Here is a 16709-nt window from a genome sequence, read left to right on the forward strand (position 1 = left end):
GGCATGGAAAGACATAGAAAGGAATTGAATACATTAGAAGTGTGAGGAGAGTCTTTGATTTTAATTATTCATGGTGGGGGGCAGTGCCTATGGAAAAGAATGAGAAAGTTTACAAACCACTGCTGTGATCTGAAAAAATACACTTTACTTGCCTCTTCAATGAGGAGAAGGCTTGTATCATTTTCTCTTTTAAGCTTAACCGTAATTTTTCTGTCTTTGCCTGAGAATAAATTACAATTTCTTCCCTCTTCATTTTTACAAAGCAGTGTTTATGCAAATTTGCTCTCTGCTTGAGATTCTTTGTCATTCCTTCTCTCTCCCAGACCTAAAGCTTCTGGCAGATGAGCAGGAGAGTCACTCAGTTTGCCCAGTTACCTTCTACTTTCCATTTTCATCAGAAAATGGATATGAAATGCACCTTGATCATGACTCACACAGGATTTGGTTTGCACGGCAGAGCTACTCAGAAGCTATGGAGAGCTGGGTACTGTATTCTTAAATGTGAATCTCAGGCCATTCACGTTTCTTCTTTGGGGTGCCCAGAAGTGTTCTGATTGGCAGTCACCATTGTCAGACCCTGTCCCCTTCTTTCCCTGTGGCTGCTTCCTAGCTCTGGTTGTGTTGAACTCAGAGATGGCATTGCTCCTGCCTGTGGAACGTTGCTGCTTCCTTCTCCAGGTTGAAAAGATCTGACTCCTGCATGGTTCAACTTGACAAGATACTTCTTTTTTAATAAATACAAGTAGAGATCATAAAACGGGAGAATTAAGTACTTCTCCATATGGGGATCACCCCTGCTGGGTCCTGTAATAAAACAGCACAATTCCCAAGGCAGGCTTATGTCTCATTATTTGGTCAAGCATGGTGCGGGGAAGAGGTAGGGACTGACATTCCTCATAAATGCCTAGCCTGAATTTCCAACTGCCTGTTGGATGATCAGGGCATTCATTTTTCATCTCAGACCAGCCACGAGTTGTTGTTATGCCATCTTAATGCCATCTTAGTGTCCCATGTCTTTGTGTAATTATCTGCCCGAAGGATGCGTATACCCCTGGGTCTTTAGGAGGGTATCAGCTGAATTAGTCTCTTATGGAAGAAAAAGACTCCTCAACCTAGTAGCATGACTGTGCTTGTGTATGAGACCTTGGGAGAAGAATGGAAGCCCAGAAAGGGAAGTTAAGGGCAGATGTAAGTAAGCAAAAAGACAAATTAATGAATATTGGAAAGAGGTTGTTTTCAAATACTACCTCTCTTGCTTTAGAAAGGGAAGGGCCAGGAAAACTGGGAAATGTACTTCTATCAGGGAATTAGGAATTGGAGAACAGGGAATTGGGGGCAAGCTCCTGAGTCAGTGCTCACAATTAACTACTTAACTAGGAAGCATGCTCAGGCCTGAGCAGGGGCTGGCCTGAAATAAGCCGGTACACCTTGTTTCAGTCTGTGTCTTTCTGGAAATGGGCACATACATTTAGGAAATATAAGTCAGGTCTCAAATTATGCATTCTTTCATTTCATTCCATTGCCACTGCCACAATACAGACCCTTGTCTTTGCTATCCTGAACTGTTCCAGTAGCTAGATGGGTCCCAGTAGCCTCAAATTTCTCCTATTCATGCTTCCTACAACTACCAAAATTGTATTTCTAAATCACAGGTGTAATTAAATCACTTGTTTCCTCAAAAGTCTTCAACAGCCTGCCTTTGCTTGCAGGATAAGATCTAAATAGGTTCACAAGTTTTTTTGTTTTGTTTTGTTTTGTTTTGAGACGGAGTCTCGCTTTGTCTCCCAGGCTGGATGGAGTGCAGTGTCGCCATCTCAGCTCACTGCAACCTCCGCCTCCCGGGTTCAAGTGATTCTCCTGCCTCAGCCTCCCAAGTAGCTGGGACTACAGGCACGTGCCACCACGCCCAGCTAATTTTGTGTATTTTTAGTAGAGACAGGGTTTCACCATTTTAGCCAGGATGGTCTCGATCTTCTGACCTCGTGATGCACCCACCTTGGTCTCCCAAAGTGCTGGGATTACAGGCGTGAGCCACAGGATTTTCTTTTTTTTTTTTTTTTTTTTTTTTGAGACGGAGTCTTGCTCCGTTGCCCAGGCTGGACTGCAGTGGCTCGATCTCGGCTCACTGCAAGCTCCGCCTCCTGGGTTCGCGCCATTCTCCTGCCTCAGCCTCCTGAGTAGCTGGGACTACAGGCGCCTGCCACCACGCCCGGCTAATATTTTGTATTTTTAGTAGAGACGGGGTTTCGTTGTGTTAGCCAGGATGGTCTCAATCTCCTGACCTCGTGATCTGCCCACCTCGGCCTCCCAAAGTGCTGGGATTACAGGCATAAGCCACGGCGCCCAGCCCGGATTTTCTTTAAAAGGCCTTCTACAGCCTAGCCCAATGCCATTTTCCATCCTTGTATGCTACTCTATTCCTCCAATTTATACCAACCATTGCTGTTTCCAGGACACACAATGCCACTTCACACTTTTAAGTCTTTCCTCATCCTGTTCTTCCCAGTGGAAGCTCCTCTCTGTTCATTTCTATCCTTAAAACCCTCCTCATGTTTCAAGAACCAGTTCTGACTACACCATGAAGCCTTCACTGATCCCTGCCTCTCATCTCCCACTCACACCTCCTTTCAGATGAAGTGCTCCCTCATCAGCACTCCAATAGCACACTGTTTGCTATATCTTTATTATGAAATATATCAAAGTAGAAAAGAGATTATAGAATATATATATACAGCTTAAACAACAATAGTAAATAAATACCCATGCAATCACTAACCGCCTTAACAAATAGAACAATGTGTCTCCTCCCTCCCACCTCCTTATCTCCCAGAAGTTACTCTTCTGAATTCTGTTTATCATTCCTTTGCTTTTCCTCATAGTGTATAATATATGGCTATATCCCTCAATAATATATTGCTTAGCTTCACATTTTTTAAATTTTATAGACATTGTTTATATTCCCTTGATTTTTTTAGCTCAACATTGTGAAATTTACTGGCGTTAACATATATTACTATAGTGTATTCATTTTCACTGCTGAATAGTTTCCTGTTATATAAATACTAACTTAAGTAACCATTTTCTTGTTGATGGTCATTAGGGTCATTTCCAGTTTTTTACTATTGAAAACATTGCTGTTACAGACATTCTTCTAAAGGTCTCCTGATACACATGTGCAAGATTTTCTCAAGTATATCCCTGAGAACAGATTTGATAGGTCCTGGGGTCTGAGCAACTTCAACTTCGCAAAATAATGCAAGGAAATTTTCCAAAGTGTTTGTAGCATATTGTATATTTCTATGCGCAGGATATGAGTCCTTGTTGCTTTATATCCTTGTCATCATTTGATATAAAATTGATATTACATTTCTATTATTATGGTGGAAATGAAATACAAAATAGTATGTCATTATGGTTTTAATTTTCTTTCTAGTTAGTAATGAACATCTTTTCATATGTTTGAATCATTCATTTTCCTCTTCTGTGATATACGTGTTGCCTCTTCACCACTTTTCTATTGTTATTGTTGTATTTTCCTTTTTTTATTTTTTATTTTTGTTATGGGTACATTATAGGTGCATATATTTATGGGATACATGTGATGTTTTGATACAGGCATACAATGTATAATAATCACATCAGAGCAATTGGGGTATCAATCACTCCAAGAATTTATCATTTCTTTGTATCAGAAACATTTCAATTCTACTTATATTTTTAAAACTACAATAAATTATTGTTGACTATAGTCACCCTGTTGTGCTATCAAATACTAGATCTTCATCATTCTATCTAACTGTATTTTTGTACCCATTAACCATCCCCACTTGTCCCCCTTCTGCCTGCTTCACTTCCCAGTCTCCGGTAATTATCATTCAAATCTCCCTGTACATGAGTTCAATTGTTTTAATTTTTAGCTCCTACATACGAGTAATAACATAAGAAATTTGTCTTTCTGTGCCTGGCTTATTTCACTTAACATAATTTCCTCCAGTTCCATTCATGTTGCAAACAACAGGATTTTATTCCTTTTTTTGTAGCTGAATAGTATTCCATTCTGTATATGTACCACATTTTTTAATTCATCCATTGACGGACATTTAAGGTTGATGCCAAATCTTTGCTACTGTGAATACCGCTGTAATAAACAAGGGGGTACACATATCTCTTAAAATACACTGATTTCCTTTCTTTTGAGTACCTAACAGCAGGATTTCTGGATCATATAGTTCTACTTTTAAGGGGTTTTTTGAGGAACTTCCACATGGTTCTTCACAGTGGTTATGCTAATTTACATTCCCACCAACAGTGTACAAGCGTTCCCCTATCTCCCCATCCTTACCAGCATTTGTTACTGCCTATCTTTTGGATAAAAGCCATTTAACTGGGGTGAGATGATATCTCATTGTAGGTTTGATTTGCATTTCTCTTATGATTAATGACATTGAGCAATTTTTTCATATACCTGTTCACCATTTGTATATATCTTATTTTTAGAAATGTCTATTCAGATATTTTGCCCATTTTTAATACGATTATTTTACTTTCTCCTATCGAGTTGTTTGAGTTCCATATACATTCTGATTATTAATCCTTTGTCAGGTAGATAGTTTGTAGATATTTTCTCCCATTCTGTGGGTTGTCTCTTTACTCTCTTGATAGTTTTCTTTTTGTGCAGAAACTTTTTAACTTGATGTGATCCCATTTGTCTGTATTTATTTCGGTCTTCTGTGCTTTTGAAGTATTACTCAAGAAATCTTTGCCTAGACCAATGTCTTGTAGAGTTTCCCCAACTACTTTTAGTAGTTTCATAGTTTCAGGCCTTAAATTTAAGTCTTTAGTCAATGTTGATTTGATTTTTGTATATGGCAAAAGATAAGGGTCTAGTTTCATTCTTCTGCATATGGATATCCAGTTTTCCCAGCACCATTTTTGAAGACACTGTCCTTTCCCCAATGTATGTTCTTGGCACCTTTCTTGAAATGAATTCCCTATGGATATCTGGATTTATTTCTGGGTTCTCTATTCTGTTCCTTTGGTCTATGTGTCTATTTTTATGCCAGTACCATGCTGTTTTGGTTACTATAGCTCTGTAGTATAATTTGAATAATGTGACCCCTGTAGTTTTATTCTTTTTGTTCAGGATGGCTTTTGCCTACTCTAGGTCTTTTGTGATTCAGTATAAATATAGAATTTTTTCCCTATTTTTCCGAAGAATGTCATTGGTATTTTGATAGGGATTGCATTGAATCTGTAGGTTGCTTTGAGTAGTATGGACATTTTAACTATATTAATTCTTCCAATCTATGAACATAAAACATTTCGTGTGTGTGTCCTCTTCAATTTCTTTCACCTATGTTTTCTAGTTTTCATTGTAGAGATCTTTAACTTCTTTGGTTAAGTTTATTTCTAGGCATTTTATTTTATTTGAAGCTTTTGTAAGTGAGATTACTTTCTTGGTTTCTTTTTCACATGGAAACTTTTTAGCAGCCTCAATCTCATTATTTGTTACTGGTCTATTCAGGATTTTGATTTCTTCATGGTTCAATCTGGGTAGGTTATGGATGTCTAGGAATTTATCCATTTCTTCTAAGTTTTCCAGTTTATTAGTATATAGCTATTCATAGTAATCTCTAATAATCCTTTATATTTCCGTGGTATCAGTAGTCATGTCTCCTTTTTCATCTCTGATTTTATTTATTTGGGTCTTCCCTCTTTCTTAGTATTGATTTTGTTTATCTTTTCAAAAAACCAACCTTTCATTTTGTTGATCTTTTGTATCCTTTTTTGGTTTCAATTTTATTTATTTCTGCTCTGATCTTTATTATTTCCTTTCTTCTACTAATGTTGGGTTTGATTTTGTCATGCTTTTCTAATTCTTTAAGATGCTTTGTAAGGTTGTTTATTTGAAATTTTTCTACTTTTTTGATGCAGGCACTTATTGCTATAAACTTTCCTCTTAGTATTGCTTTTGCTGTATCTCATAGATTTTAGAATATTGTGTTTCCATTTTTATTGTTTCAAGAAATTTTTAAATTTTCTTATTAATTTTTGTATTTACCCACTGGTCATTCAGGAGCATATTGTTTAATTTCCATGCATTTGTATTGTTTCCAAAGTTCCTCTTGTTACTGACTTCCAGTTTTATTCTACTGTGGTGTGAGAAGATACTTGATACAATTTCAATTTGTTTGAATTTTTTAAGACTTGTTTTGTGGCCTAACATATGGTCTATTCTTGAGAATGATCTATGTGCTGAAGAGAAGGATGTGTGTTCTGCAGCTGTCAGATGAAGTCTTCTGTAAATATCTGTTAAGTCCATTTGGTCTATAGTACAGATTAAGTTCAGTGTTTCTTTGTTGATTTTCTGTCTGGATGGTCTGTCCATTGCTGAAAGCAGGGTGTTGAGATTTCCACCTGTTGTTATATTGGGGTCAGTTTCTCTCTCTCTCTCTCTCTCTCTCTCTGTATGTGTGTGTGTGTGTATACACACACATACATGTGAGTGTATGTATATATGTGTGTGTATATGTGTGTGTGCATGTATATACATATACACAATATACGCTCAAAAGGATAATAACAGAGAACTTCCCAAACCTAGAAGAAGATATCAATATATCTATATCTATATATATCGATACATATGTAACATGATATATATCAATATATACATCGCGTGTGTGTATATATATATATACATATGTATATGTATTTGCTTTATATCTGGATGCTTCAGTGTTGGGTACATATATATTTAAAATTGCTATATTGACTTGCTGAATTGATTCCATTATCAATATCTAATTACCTTCTTTGTCTCTTCTTATAGTTTTTGTCTTGAAATCTATTTTGTCTAATATAAATATAGCTATTCCTATTCTTTTTTTGTTTTCATTTTCATGGAATATCTTTTTTCATCCCTTTAATTTTAGTCTATGTGTATCTTTATAGGTAAATTGAGTTTCTTGTGAGCAGCATAAAGTTGAGTCTTTTTTTAATCTGTTAAAACACTGTCTTTTGATTGGAGGGTTTAATCCATTTACAGTCAATGTTATTATTGATATATAAAAACTTACTACTGCCATTTTCTAATTTGTTTTCTGGTTGTTTTGTGGTCCTCTTTCTTTTTGTTTCCTGTCTTCCTTTGTGTAAAAGTGTTTTTCTCTGGCAGTATGTTTTAATTTTTTGCTTTTTATTGTTTTTGTGTATCTAGTATAGGTTTTTAAATGTAAGGTTATCATGGGGTTTGCAAATAACATCCTATAACCAATTATTTTAAACTGATGACAACTGAATTCTGATTACAAAAAAAGCAAGGATAAAATGTATAAAAACTCTAAACTTTAACTCAATCCACCTAACTTTTTAACTTTTTGTTGTTTCTATTTCTATCTCTATACTATCTCTTAAAATGTTGTTGTAGTTATTTTTGATAGGTTTGTCTTTTAATCTTCCTACTCTATATATGAGTGGTTTATGTATGCACCGCAATTAGTGTCAGGGTATTCTGTATTTGTTTGTGTACTTACTGTTACCAGTGAGTTTTATACCTTCAGTTGATTTCTTATTGCTTGTTAATGTTATTTTCTTTCAGATTGAAGAACTCCCTTTAGCATTTCTTGTTAGACAGGTCTGGTGTTGACAAAATCTCTCAGCTTTTGTTTGTCTGGGAAAGTCTTTATTTCTGCTTCATATTTGAAGTATATTTTAGCCAGATGTAATATCCTAGGATAAAAGTTACCTTTTTCCTTCAGCTCTTTGATGAATATGTCATCCCACTCTCTCCTGGTCTGTAAGGTTTCCACTGAGAAGTCTGCTGCCAGACATATTGGAGCTCCTTTATATGTTATTTGTTTGTGTTTTTGTTTTTTCTCTTACTGCTTTTAGGATCTTTTGTTTTTCCTTGACCTTTGGGAGTTTACTGATTAAATGCTTGAGGTGGTCTTCTTTGGGTTAAATCTGCTTGGTGTTCTATGACTTTCTTGTGCATGAATATTGGTATCTTCCTCTAGGTTTGGGAAGTTCTGTGTTATTATCCTTTTGAATAAACTTTTTACCTCTCTGTCTCTCTCTGTCTCTGTCTACCTCCTCTTTAAGGCCAATAACTTAGATTTGCCCTTTTGAGGTTATTTTCTAGATCTTGTATGTGTACTTCATTCTTTTTTATTCTTTTCTTTCTCCTCTGTCTGTGTATTTTCCTGTAGTCTCTCTTGAAGCTCACCAATTCTTTCTTTTTAATCAATTCTGCTCTGGAAAGACATACATTTTTCAGTTTGTCAGCTGAATTTTTCATCTCCAGAATTTCTGCTTGGTTTTTTATTTCAATCTCTTTGTTAAATGTATCTGACAGGAGTTTGAATTCCTTCTGTGTTATGTTGAAGTTCGTTGAGTTTCCTGAATAGCTATTTTGAATTCTCTCTCTGAATGGTCACATATCTCTGCACTCCGGGATTGGTCAGTGGTTCCTTATTTATTTTGTTCAGTGAGGTCATGTTTTCCTGGATGTTCTTGTTGCTTGTGGATGTTTGTCAATGTCTCGGCGTTGAAGAGTTGGGTATTTATTTTTTAACTTCACAGCCAGGCCTAGTTTGTACCTGTCCTTCTCGAGCAGGCTTTCCAGGTATTCAAAGGGAATTGAGTGTTGTGATCGAAATCTTTGATCACTGCAGCTACATCTGCACTAGGGGACAGGGGATGCCCCAAGCCCAGTAATGCCATGACTCTTAAAGACTCATAGCACCTTGTGGGGTTGAGTAAGATCTGAGAGGATTTCCTGGAGTACCAGACAGAGTCTCTTGTTCTCTTCCCTTACTTTCCCCCAAACAGAAGGAGACCCTTTCTCCATGCTGGGCTGCCTGGACTTAGGAAAGGCATTCCCGTGGCCTCCACAGCTGGGATAGTACAGGGTCATACCTGAATTCAGCACAGTACTGGGTCTCACACCCAAGGCCCTCAGTGACTACTGCCTCGCTACAGCTGACATTTATTTGAGGCCCAACGGCAATTTAGTCAGCAGGTGCTGAATCCTGCCAGAACTGCGTCCTCCACTTCAGGGCAGCAGGTTCCCTTCTGGCCCAGGATGGGTCTAGAAATGCCACCTAGGAACTAGGGTCCAGAATCAGGGGCTTCAGGAATTTGTTTGGTGATTTATTTTACTGTGGCTGACCTGGTACCCAAGTTGCAAGACAGAGTCCTCTTTACTCTTCCCTCTCCTTTTTGCAAGAGGGAGTCTCCCCAAGCCGTCCTGCCTAGAGTTAGGGGAGAAGTCATACAAGCACTCCCTTGGCCACCAGAGCTGGTGTCTCACGGTTGTACGCACGTCAAATCCACTGGCTCCAACCCCAGTGCAGCACCAGGACTTGCCCAAGTACTGCAATCCTTGTGGCATGACTGCCTTTTCAGTTCACTCAGGACCCCAGGCCACATTAGTCAGCCAGTGGTGGGGCTAGGCACAACTCAGATTCCTGCAGCTGGTGCAGAGGATTCCCCTCTGGTCAGCGATCGTCTAAATGCTCCCTCTGTGGGCGCTGGCAGAATTGTGCCCTGTGTTGTGTTCCACTGTAACAGGGCAGCACTGAGTTCCATTGCAAGTCCACACTCCTCTTCACTCTCCTCTCCCGAGCACACAGATTCTGCTGATGGGGGTTGGGGTTGGAGTCGGCAGTTCAAGACTGTTTTTTTGCACCCTTTTCAGTGCCTCTTTCCTTGATGTGACGTTAAAACCAGGCACTATGATCTCTCGCCTGGTTTTCTGTTCTTATGAATGTGCTTTCTTGCTTGGACAGTTGTTGAATTTGGTGTTCCTGAGCGGGGGAACAATCACTGGAGGGTTCCATTCAGCCATCTTGCTCTGCCTTCCCTTTGTTGATTTTTATACATGCTGGATATTGAATTTGTATTGGTTAAATGTGTTGCAAATCTTTTCCCAGTTTGTGGAAGCTCTTTTTCTCTTCTTTATGATCCCTTTTGATGAAATCAAATTCATATTATCAAATATATCAATATTCTGTGTTTTTGCACTTTTTGCTTTAAGACATTTTCTTACGTATTTTTCTCTAAAAGTTTTAAACGTGGACCTTTCATATTTAAATCTATAATCCATTGGGCATTGGATTTTGTAAATAACATGAAGTAGAGACATCCTAAAACCTGTTTAACCACAGCATTTACTTTATTCTAGTTTATAGTAAAAGTTAATATTAGATTGTAAGTACCTTGATATGAAATATTGCATCATAATCATCTCTGTATCCTCTACTGTCTTAGCACAACACTTTCACCTAGTAGGTCCTCAGGAGGACTTTCTGAATTGGTTCAAATGCTAGAACCTCACAGCCATTGGACACCTCACAATGCCCCTCTCCTTACACTGCACTTTGGACAACACTAGGAAGATAGCACTACAGCAAGGAGCATAATGGCTTCTTTCTCCATCTTGTTGAATAGCCCCTCTCCCCATCCTATCCTTTTCAGAAGTTCTCATGAGCTGCTCCCCTGCTCCATTCCTCACAAGCACAGCCAGGGAACAGGGCCCCTAGATATCAGGGGCATTAGTAATGGCCAGCCACTTTGTTTTGTTTTGGTCCCCAGTAATTACACCTCCCAGGAGTATTGTAGAAGCCCATGAGAGGCCCCACCAGAGCAGAGCTGATCCCAGGCTGTGTTCAGGTAATCCACCGTGGCTGAGATATCACAAATCATGGAGAGGTATTTGTTGTGTTTTGGAGTGCCAGTTTTCTTACCTACACATTGCCAGTGAAATGAAAATTCGAGTGGATTCACTTTGCTTTTCAACTACTAGAGTGAGTTAAAATGGCATTAAATACAAGTATAAAGTTCTTTTCTGAATCATGCAAGCATGAAAGGGAAATATTTCAATTCATAGCCTCGATAAATTCATGTGCACTGTACTTTTTCCATGCTTTCAATTCTGAGCAATTGAACATGTATTTATTCATTACACACCAGAATAAACATTTCTAGAATATGCAGACAAACACTGTGAGGCACTGTGGGAGGCAGAGTAGCATACGGGAAAGAGCCTGGGTTTGGGCAGAGCCCAACTTCGTCACTTACTAGCCGGGTAACCTCAGCTTCCTCATCACAAAAGAAAGGTCAATGCATACCTACCTTGCAGAGTTTTTGTAATAATTAAACAAGGTAATTAATATAAGTGCCTAACACTGCCTCATGTGTTCTAGGGCATTAATAAATTATTGCAAGTATGATGATGATGAAAAAGAGAGGGAAGTGTCAGAAGGATCATTAATTATGATAAAAATGACTCAATCTCTACTCTTTGGAAATATATACTTCATGTCTGTATAGATCAATAACTCAGAAACAAGGCTGGCTACAAATGAGAACTATAATTATCACAACCATATTTTCAAAACCAAAAATTAAAATGTGATCTGAGAAGTAAATGAATGTAAGAGCATATTAGGATCTAATATCAAAAATTGGGATTGTCCCAGAATATCTAAGGTATGCAATCCCTATAGCTGTAACAGAAGCACTGATCACCTGCAGTGGGAAAGATCAATTTTGTCTTGAGGAGATTCCCTAAAAGAGGTGAAATTTAAATGGGATTTTAATGGGACTTCAACAGGTAGATATAAGGAAAGAGAGGAGGAATTCCAGATAGAGGAAGGAGTCTCATAGAACAGGACAGAAGACATGGCCCTATCCCCCAAGTGCCTTTTTATCATATGGAAAAGATTATAGATAATCCTCAGGACTCTAGAGAATCCCCCCGGGTAGGTATGGAAGCAGGAAAATAAGACGGAAGTAAAATCAGCAGAACGCTGCATACCACCTCACACCCACAACCCTGTTTCAGACAAAGCAGCTCTGCTCTTATGTATTATCTATTGCCTTTCTCAAGTAAAGTTTCATTTATAAAAGACTTTCCAGTGCTTAATGAAAAGTAAAAAGTAATATTGTTAGGTAGTGTGCTTAGCCTTGCCTTGTTTTCTGTAACTAATCTATGTAGCCCTTTTGGTGAGCCTAAGATGACTTTTGCTTTGGTTACTTATCTTGCAAAATTGTGTGAGTCCTACCAGAGACAGAGGCCAACAGTGCTGTGGGATATCACTTGGGTTTGGGACTGTCTTTTTGTGGGGGAAAGGGGGAAGTTTAAGATAATTTTCTTTTTTAAATGTTTTCCAGCTTTATTGAAGTATGACTGACAAATAGAACATCATATGTATTTAAGGGGTACATTATGATATTTTGACGTAAGTGTGCCTTGGGCATGATTTCCACAATCAAACTAATTTACATACCCATCATCCAACAGTTACCATTAATTTTTTTGTGGTGGTGAGAACATTTAAGAGCTACTCTCTTAGCAAATTTCAAGTATGTAATACAGTATTAACCATAGTTACCATGCTGTACATTAGATCTCTAGAACTTATTCATCTTGTAACTGCAAGTTTGCACCCTTTGACCATTATCTCCCCTTTTCCCCAACCCCCAGCCCCTGACAACCATCATTTTACTCTGTTTCTCTAAGTTTCACTTTTTAAGATTCCACATATAGGTGATATCATGCAATATTTGTCTTTCTGTGTCTGGCTTATTTCACTTAGCATAGTATCCTCCAAGTTCATTCACATTGTCACAAATGGCAGGATTTCCTGATTGTTGAAGTCTGAGTTACATTCATATATATATTCCATTTTTTTTTAAATCATCTGTTGATGTATACTTAGGTTGTTTTCGTATCTTGGCTATTGTGAATATGGTGCAATGAACATGGGCGTACACGGATTTCTTCTAGACTCTGATTTCATTTCCTTCTGATATATATCCAGAAATAGGATTACTGGATCATATGGTAGTTCAATAAGAGTTCTAATTTTTTGAGGGACCACTACATTTTTCATAATAGCTGTACTGATTTATATTCCCATCAACAGTGGTACAAAGTTTCCCTTTGCTGTGCAAATGCTCTTTGGTTTGATGCAGTGCCATTTATTTTTGTTTTTGTTTCCTGTGCTTTTAGTGTCATATGCAAAATATCATTGCCAAAACCAATGTCAAGGAGTTTATTCCCTATATTTTCTTCTAGGAGTTTTAAATTTTCAGGTCTTATATTTAAGTCTTTAATCCATTTTGAGTTGATTTTTGTGTATGGTGTACGATAAGGGTCCAATTTCATTCTTTTGCATGTGAACATGTAGTTTTCCTGACTCCATTTATTGAAGAGACAATCCTTTCCTCATTGTGTATTCTTATCACTCATGTTGTTGAAGATTAGTTGACCCCATATGCATGAGTTTATTTCTGGGTTCTCTACTCTGTTTCATTGGTCTGTGAGTCTATTTTTATGTCAGTAACATATTGTTTTAGTTACTATAACCTTGTAATATAATTTGAAATCAGGAAACGTTATGTCTCCAGCTTGCTTTTCATTCTTAGGATTGCTTTGGCAATTTGAGGTCAAAGCGTTCTATACAAATTCCAGGATTTTCTTTTTCTATTTTTGTGAAAAATGCCTTTGGAATTTTGATACGGATTACATTAAATCTGTTGATCATTTGGGTAGTATGGACATTTTAACAATATTTATTCTTCCAATCCATGAACACAGGATATCATTTCCTTTATTTGTATCTCTTTCAATTTCTTCCATCAGTGTTTTATAGTTTTCAGTATATGGATCATTCACCTCCTTGGTTACTTTTTTTTTCTAAGTATTTTAATCTTTTTGATGCTTTTGTAAATGGAATTTTTAAAAATTTCTTTTCAGATATGACATTGTTAATGTATAGAAATGCAACTGATTTTTGTATGTTAATTGTGTATCTTGTAACTCTACTGAATTCACTTATTAGTTCTGACAGTTTTTCTGGTAAATTCTCTCTAGTATTTTCTATTTAAAAGATTATGTCATCTGCAAACACAGACAATTTTACTTCTTCTGTCTGTATGCCTCAACATAATGAAACCAACATACAACAAGCACACATCTAACATCATACCCAAACTTTGTTTTAAAAAGAGGTGGCCTTTGGCTGGATGCAGTAGCTCACACCTTTAGTCTCCGCACTTTGGGAGGCCGAGGTGCAAGGACCACTTGAGCCCAGGAGTTTGAGGCCAGCCTGATCAACATAGTGAGCCCCCATCTCTACAAAAAATTTTAAAAGTTAGCTGGGTGCAGTGGCATGTGCCTGTGGTCCCAGCTACTTGGGAGGCTGAGGTGGGAGAATCATTTGAACCCAGGAGGTCAAGGCTGCAGTGAGCATGTTCACACAACTGCACTCCAGCCTGGGTGACAGAGTGAGATCCTGTCTCAAAAAGAAAAAAAGAAGTGGCCCAAGGAGGATGTGGAACAAGCATAACTCAGCCTTGAATGCAGGGCTGTATGATTCAGATGGTGCTTCAGATCCTTTTGTGGGGAAAAAGCAGCCCTCCTGACATGTCAAGTAGGAGTTGGGATGGTGACACTGAATAGTAGATATTGGACACTCTGAGAAGAGCACCAGTGGGAAGCAACGCAAAGTACTATATGATAGGCTCATAGTTAGGCCCTAGAGGGACATACTGAACAGGCAGGCTCCTTTGTAAACAGGTATGTCTCATATCTGAGCTCCCACATGAAGGTGAATTAGAGGCCTCTAGTGAAAATAACAACTCAGATGTATACTATGGGAAATTACAGAGAATATTATCATCCACTGTAAGAGTGTAAGAATCAGTGACTCATTTTTTAAACTGTTAGTTGTTTCTAGTCCCAATCCTTTGTGGGAATTCCCACTCCTTTTAAATTGACCACACTATTATCATTGGCACATTAAAGTGTCCTGGAATGAAATGAATACATGTAAATTTTCCATTTGTCTCCCAAGTACCCAAGTGGCAATAAATCTTACACTGAGAAAAGGCAAATTGGAAAATAGAAATGCATTGGAAATGTCCAAGAGAACATGGCAACAGTTAAAACAATGCCACAAGGAAGTATATCATAGCTTTCTATGCTAACAAAGGTACTGTTTCTTGGTGCAGCAAGGTGAATTATGGAATAAGAGTTTGGGGAACCTCATATTTTACACAATTTTATATAGATCATGATAATAATACATGGCATTATACAGTTCTTCTATTAGGTAAAAGCCTTATCTTTTTAGTGATGTATTATTGTTTTCAAATCTGTGTTAGGAATATCTAAATTTGAAAAGGAATAGAGTGGTTTTAAAAAGCTCCCTATTTAATTCAATGCATACTCAAAACTCATTTTTGAATAGGCTGGAATAGGCAATTGGGCATTAAACAGAACACTATTGTAAAATGTATAATTTAAGGGAAAAAAGTTAATCATTTATAACTCAGTTGTTTCCTAAACATTTCATTAAAGAAAATGTCAAAATGGTTAAAAATTTGCACTTTGATTTATATGATTAATTCTTTCAGAAAAATGCTTTTCATTTTCTAAAGAAGACCTCTTAAACATCTAAGGATTAACTTCTAATAAAACCTTTGTCTGCAAATTACAATTAAAATATTTGAGTTAGGAATTGATACTTAATACATTTCATGAAACTTTACAAGCGAAGTAGAGAGAGAAAGCGTAAGTATTGTTCTTAAACTGAAATGCTGATTATTATTCACTGTATGTAACCAAAGACTTTGGAAATCATTTGTATTTGAAAATGGGGATAAAGAATGCTATCCAGAACACATAAATAATAAAAAAAAACTCCATGAATTAAAAACAAGACAACCCAATGGGAAAAAATTGGCAAAGTACTTAAGGAAGAATTTATGAATGAAGAAATCCAAATGGCTAATAAATATCTGAAAACATACTCAGTATCAGGAAAGTGCAAATTAAAGAAGTAAGATAGCACTTTATATCCATCAAATTGGCAAAAATTTAAAGTCTGGCAACTCCAAACATTGGCAAGGATGTGGAGAACTGGAATCTTACTATGGTCACTACTGGAAATTGGTGTAAATTGATGCAGCAACTTTGGAAAATAATTTGGCAACATCAAATAAATTTAAGGGTACACATATATTCTACAAATCAGCAACTCCACTGCTATGTATATAGATCTCATTTTTGCTAATATACACTAGGATACATTTTCAGCAATGTTTATTGCAGCATGATTTTTAATTGTAAATATTAGAGGGAAAATTCTAAATGTACATCAATAGAATAAAAAAACTGTAGACTTTACATAATGGAGAATTATATAATAGTGAAAATGAACTGTATCCTCTATATGAACAGATATCTTTTATATTTGCTAAATTGCAACAATGTAATGTTGAGTCGAAAAACAAGTTGCAGAATCACATATGTAATGCTATTTATGTAAAGTTTTAAAACTTGAAATACTACATGTATATTCCTTATGGATATGTACATATGTAGTGAAAATCATAAAAACTGGAACTAGAAAGACACTCATCAATTACAGAATAGCAGATACCTTTGTGAGGACAGGAATAAAGTCAGAAAGCATGCAAGGAGCTCCAACTCTATCCTGAAGACTTCTATGCAAAACAGTTTGAATTAAATCTCTCACAATATTAACCTAATTAAAATATGGCCGGTGAGTGCAAAGATGGGTGTTTTATTATTCTCAACTCTGTAATATTTTTAAATATTACATAACTTTAATAACACATGAATATTACATAATTTTAATAATTTTACATAATTTTAATAACAATGACATTTTTCATCA

At 36.9% G+C, this 16709-nt stretch overlaps 1 protein-coding gene across 4 annotated transcripts in view; it reads left to right on the forward strand.

The window, feature by feature from the left end:
* The window catches only part of MAGI2 (membrane associated guanylate kinase, WW and PDZ domain containing 2), a 1485052-nt gene that overhangs the window by 1387688 nt on the left and 80655 nt on the right, over positions 1 to 16709 (forward strand). The window lies entirely within an intron of this gene.

This window comes from Pongo pygmaeus, chromosome 6 (genome assembly GCF_028885625.2).
Source record: "Pongo pygmaeus isolate AG05252 chromosome 6, NHGRI_mPonPyg2-v2.0_pri, whole genome shotgun sequence".
Taxonomy (NCBI): domain Eukaryota; kingdom Metazoa; phylum Chordata; class Mammalia; order Primates; family Hominidae; genus Pongo; species Pongo pygmaeus.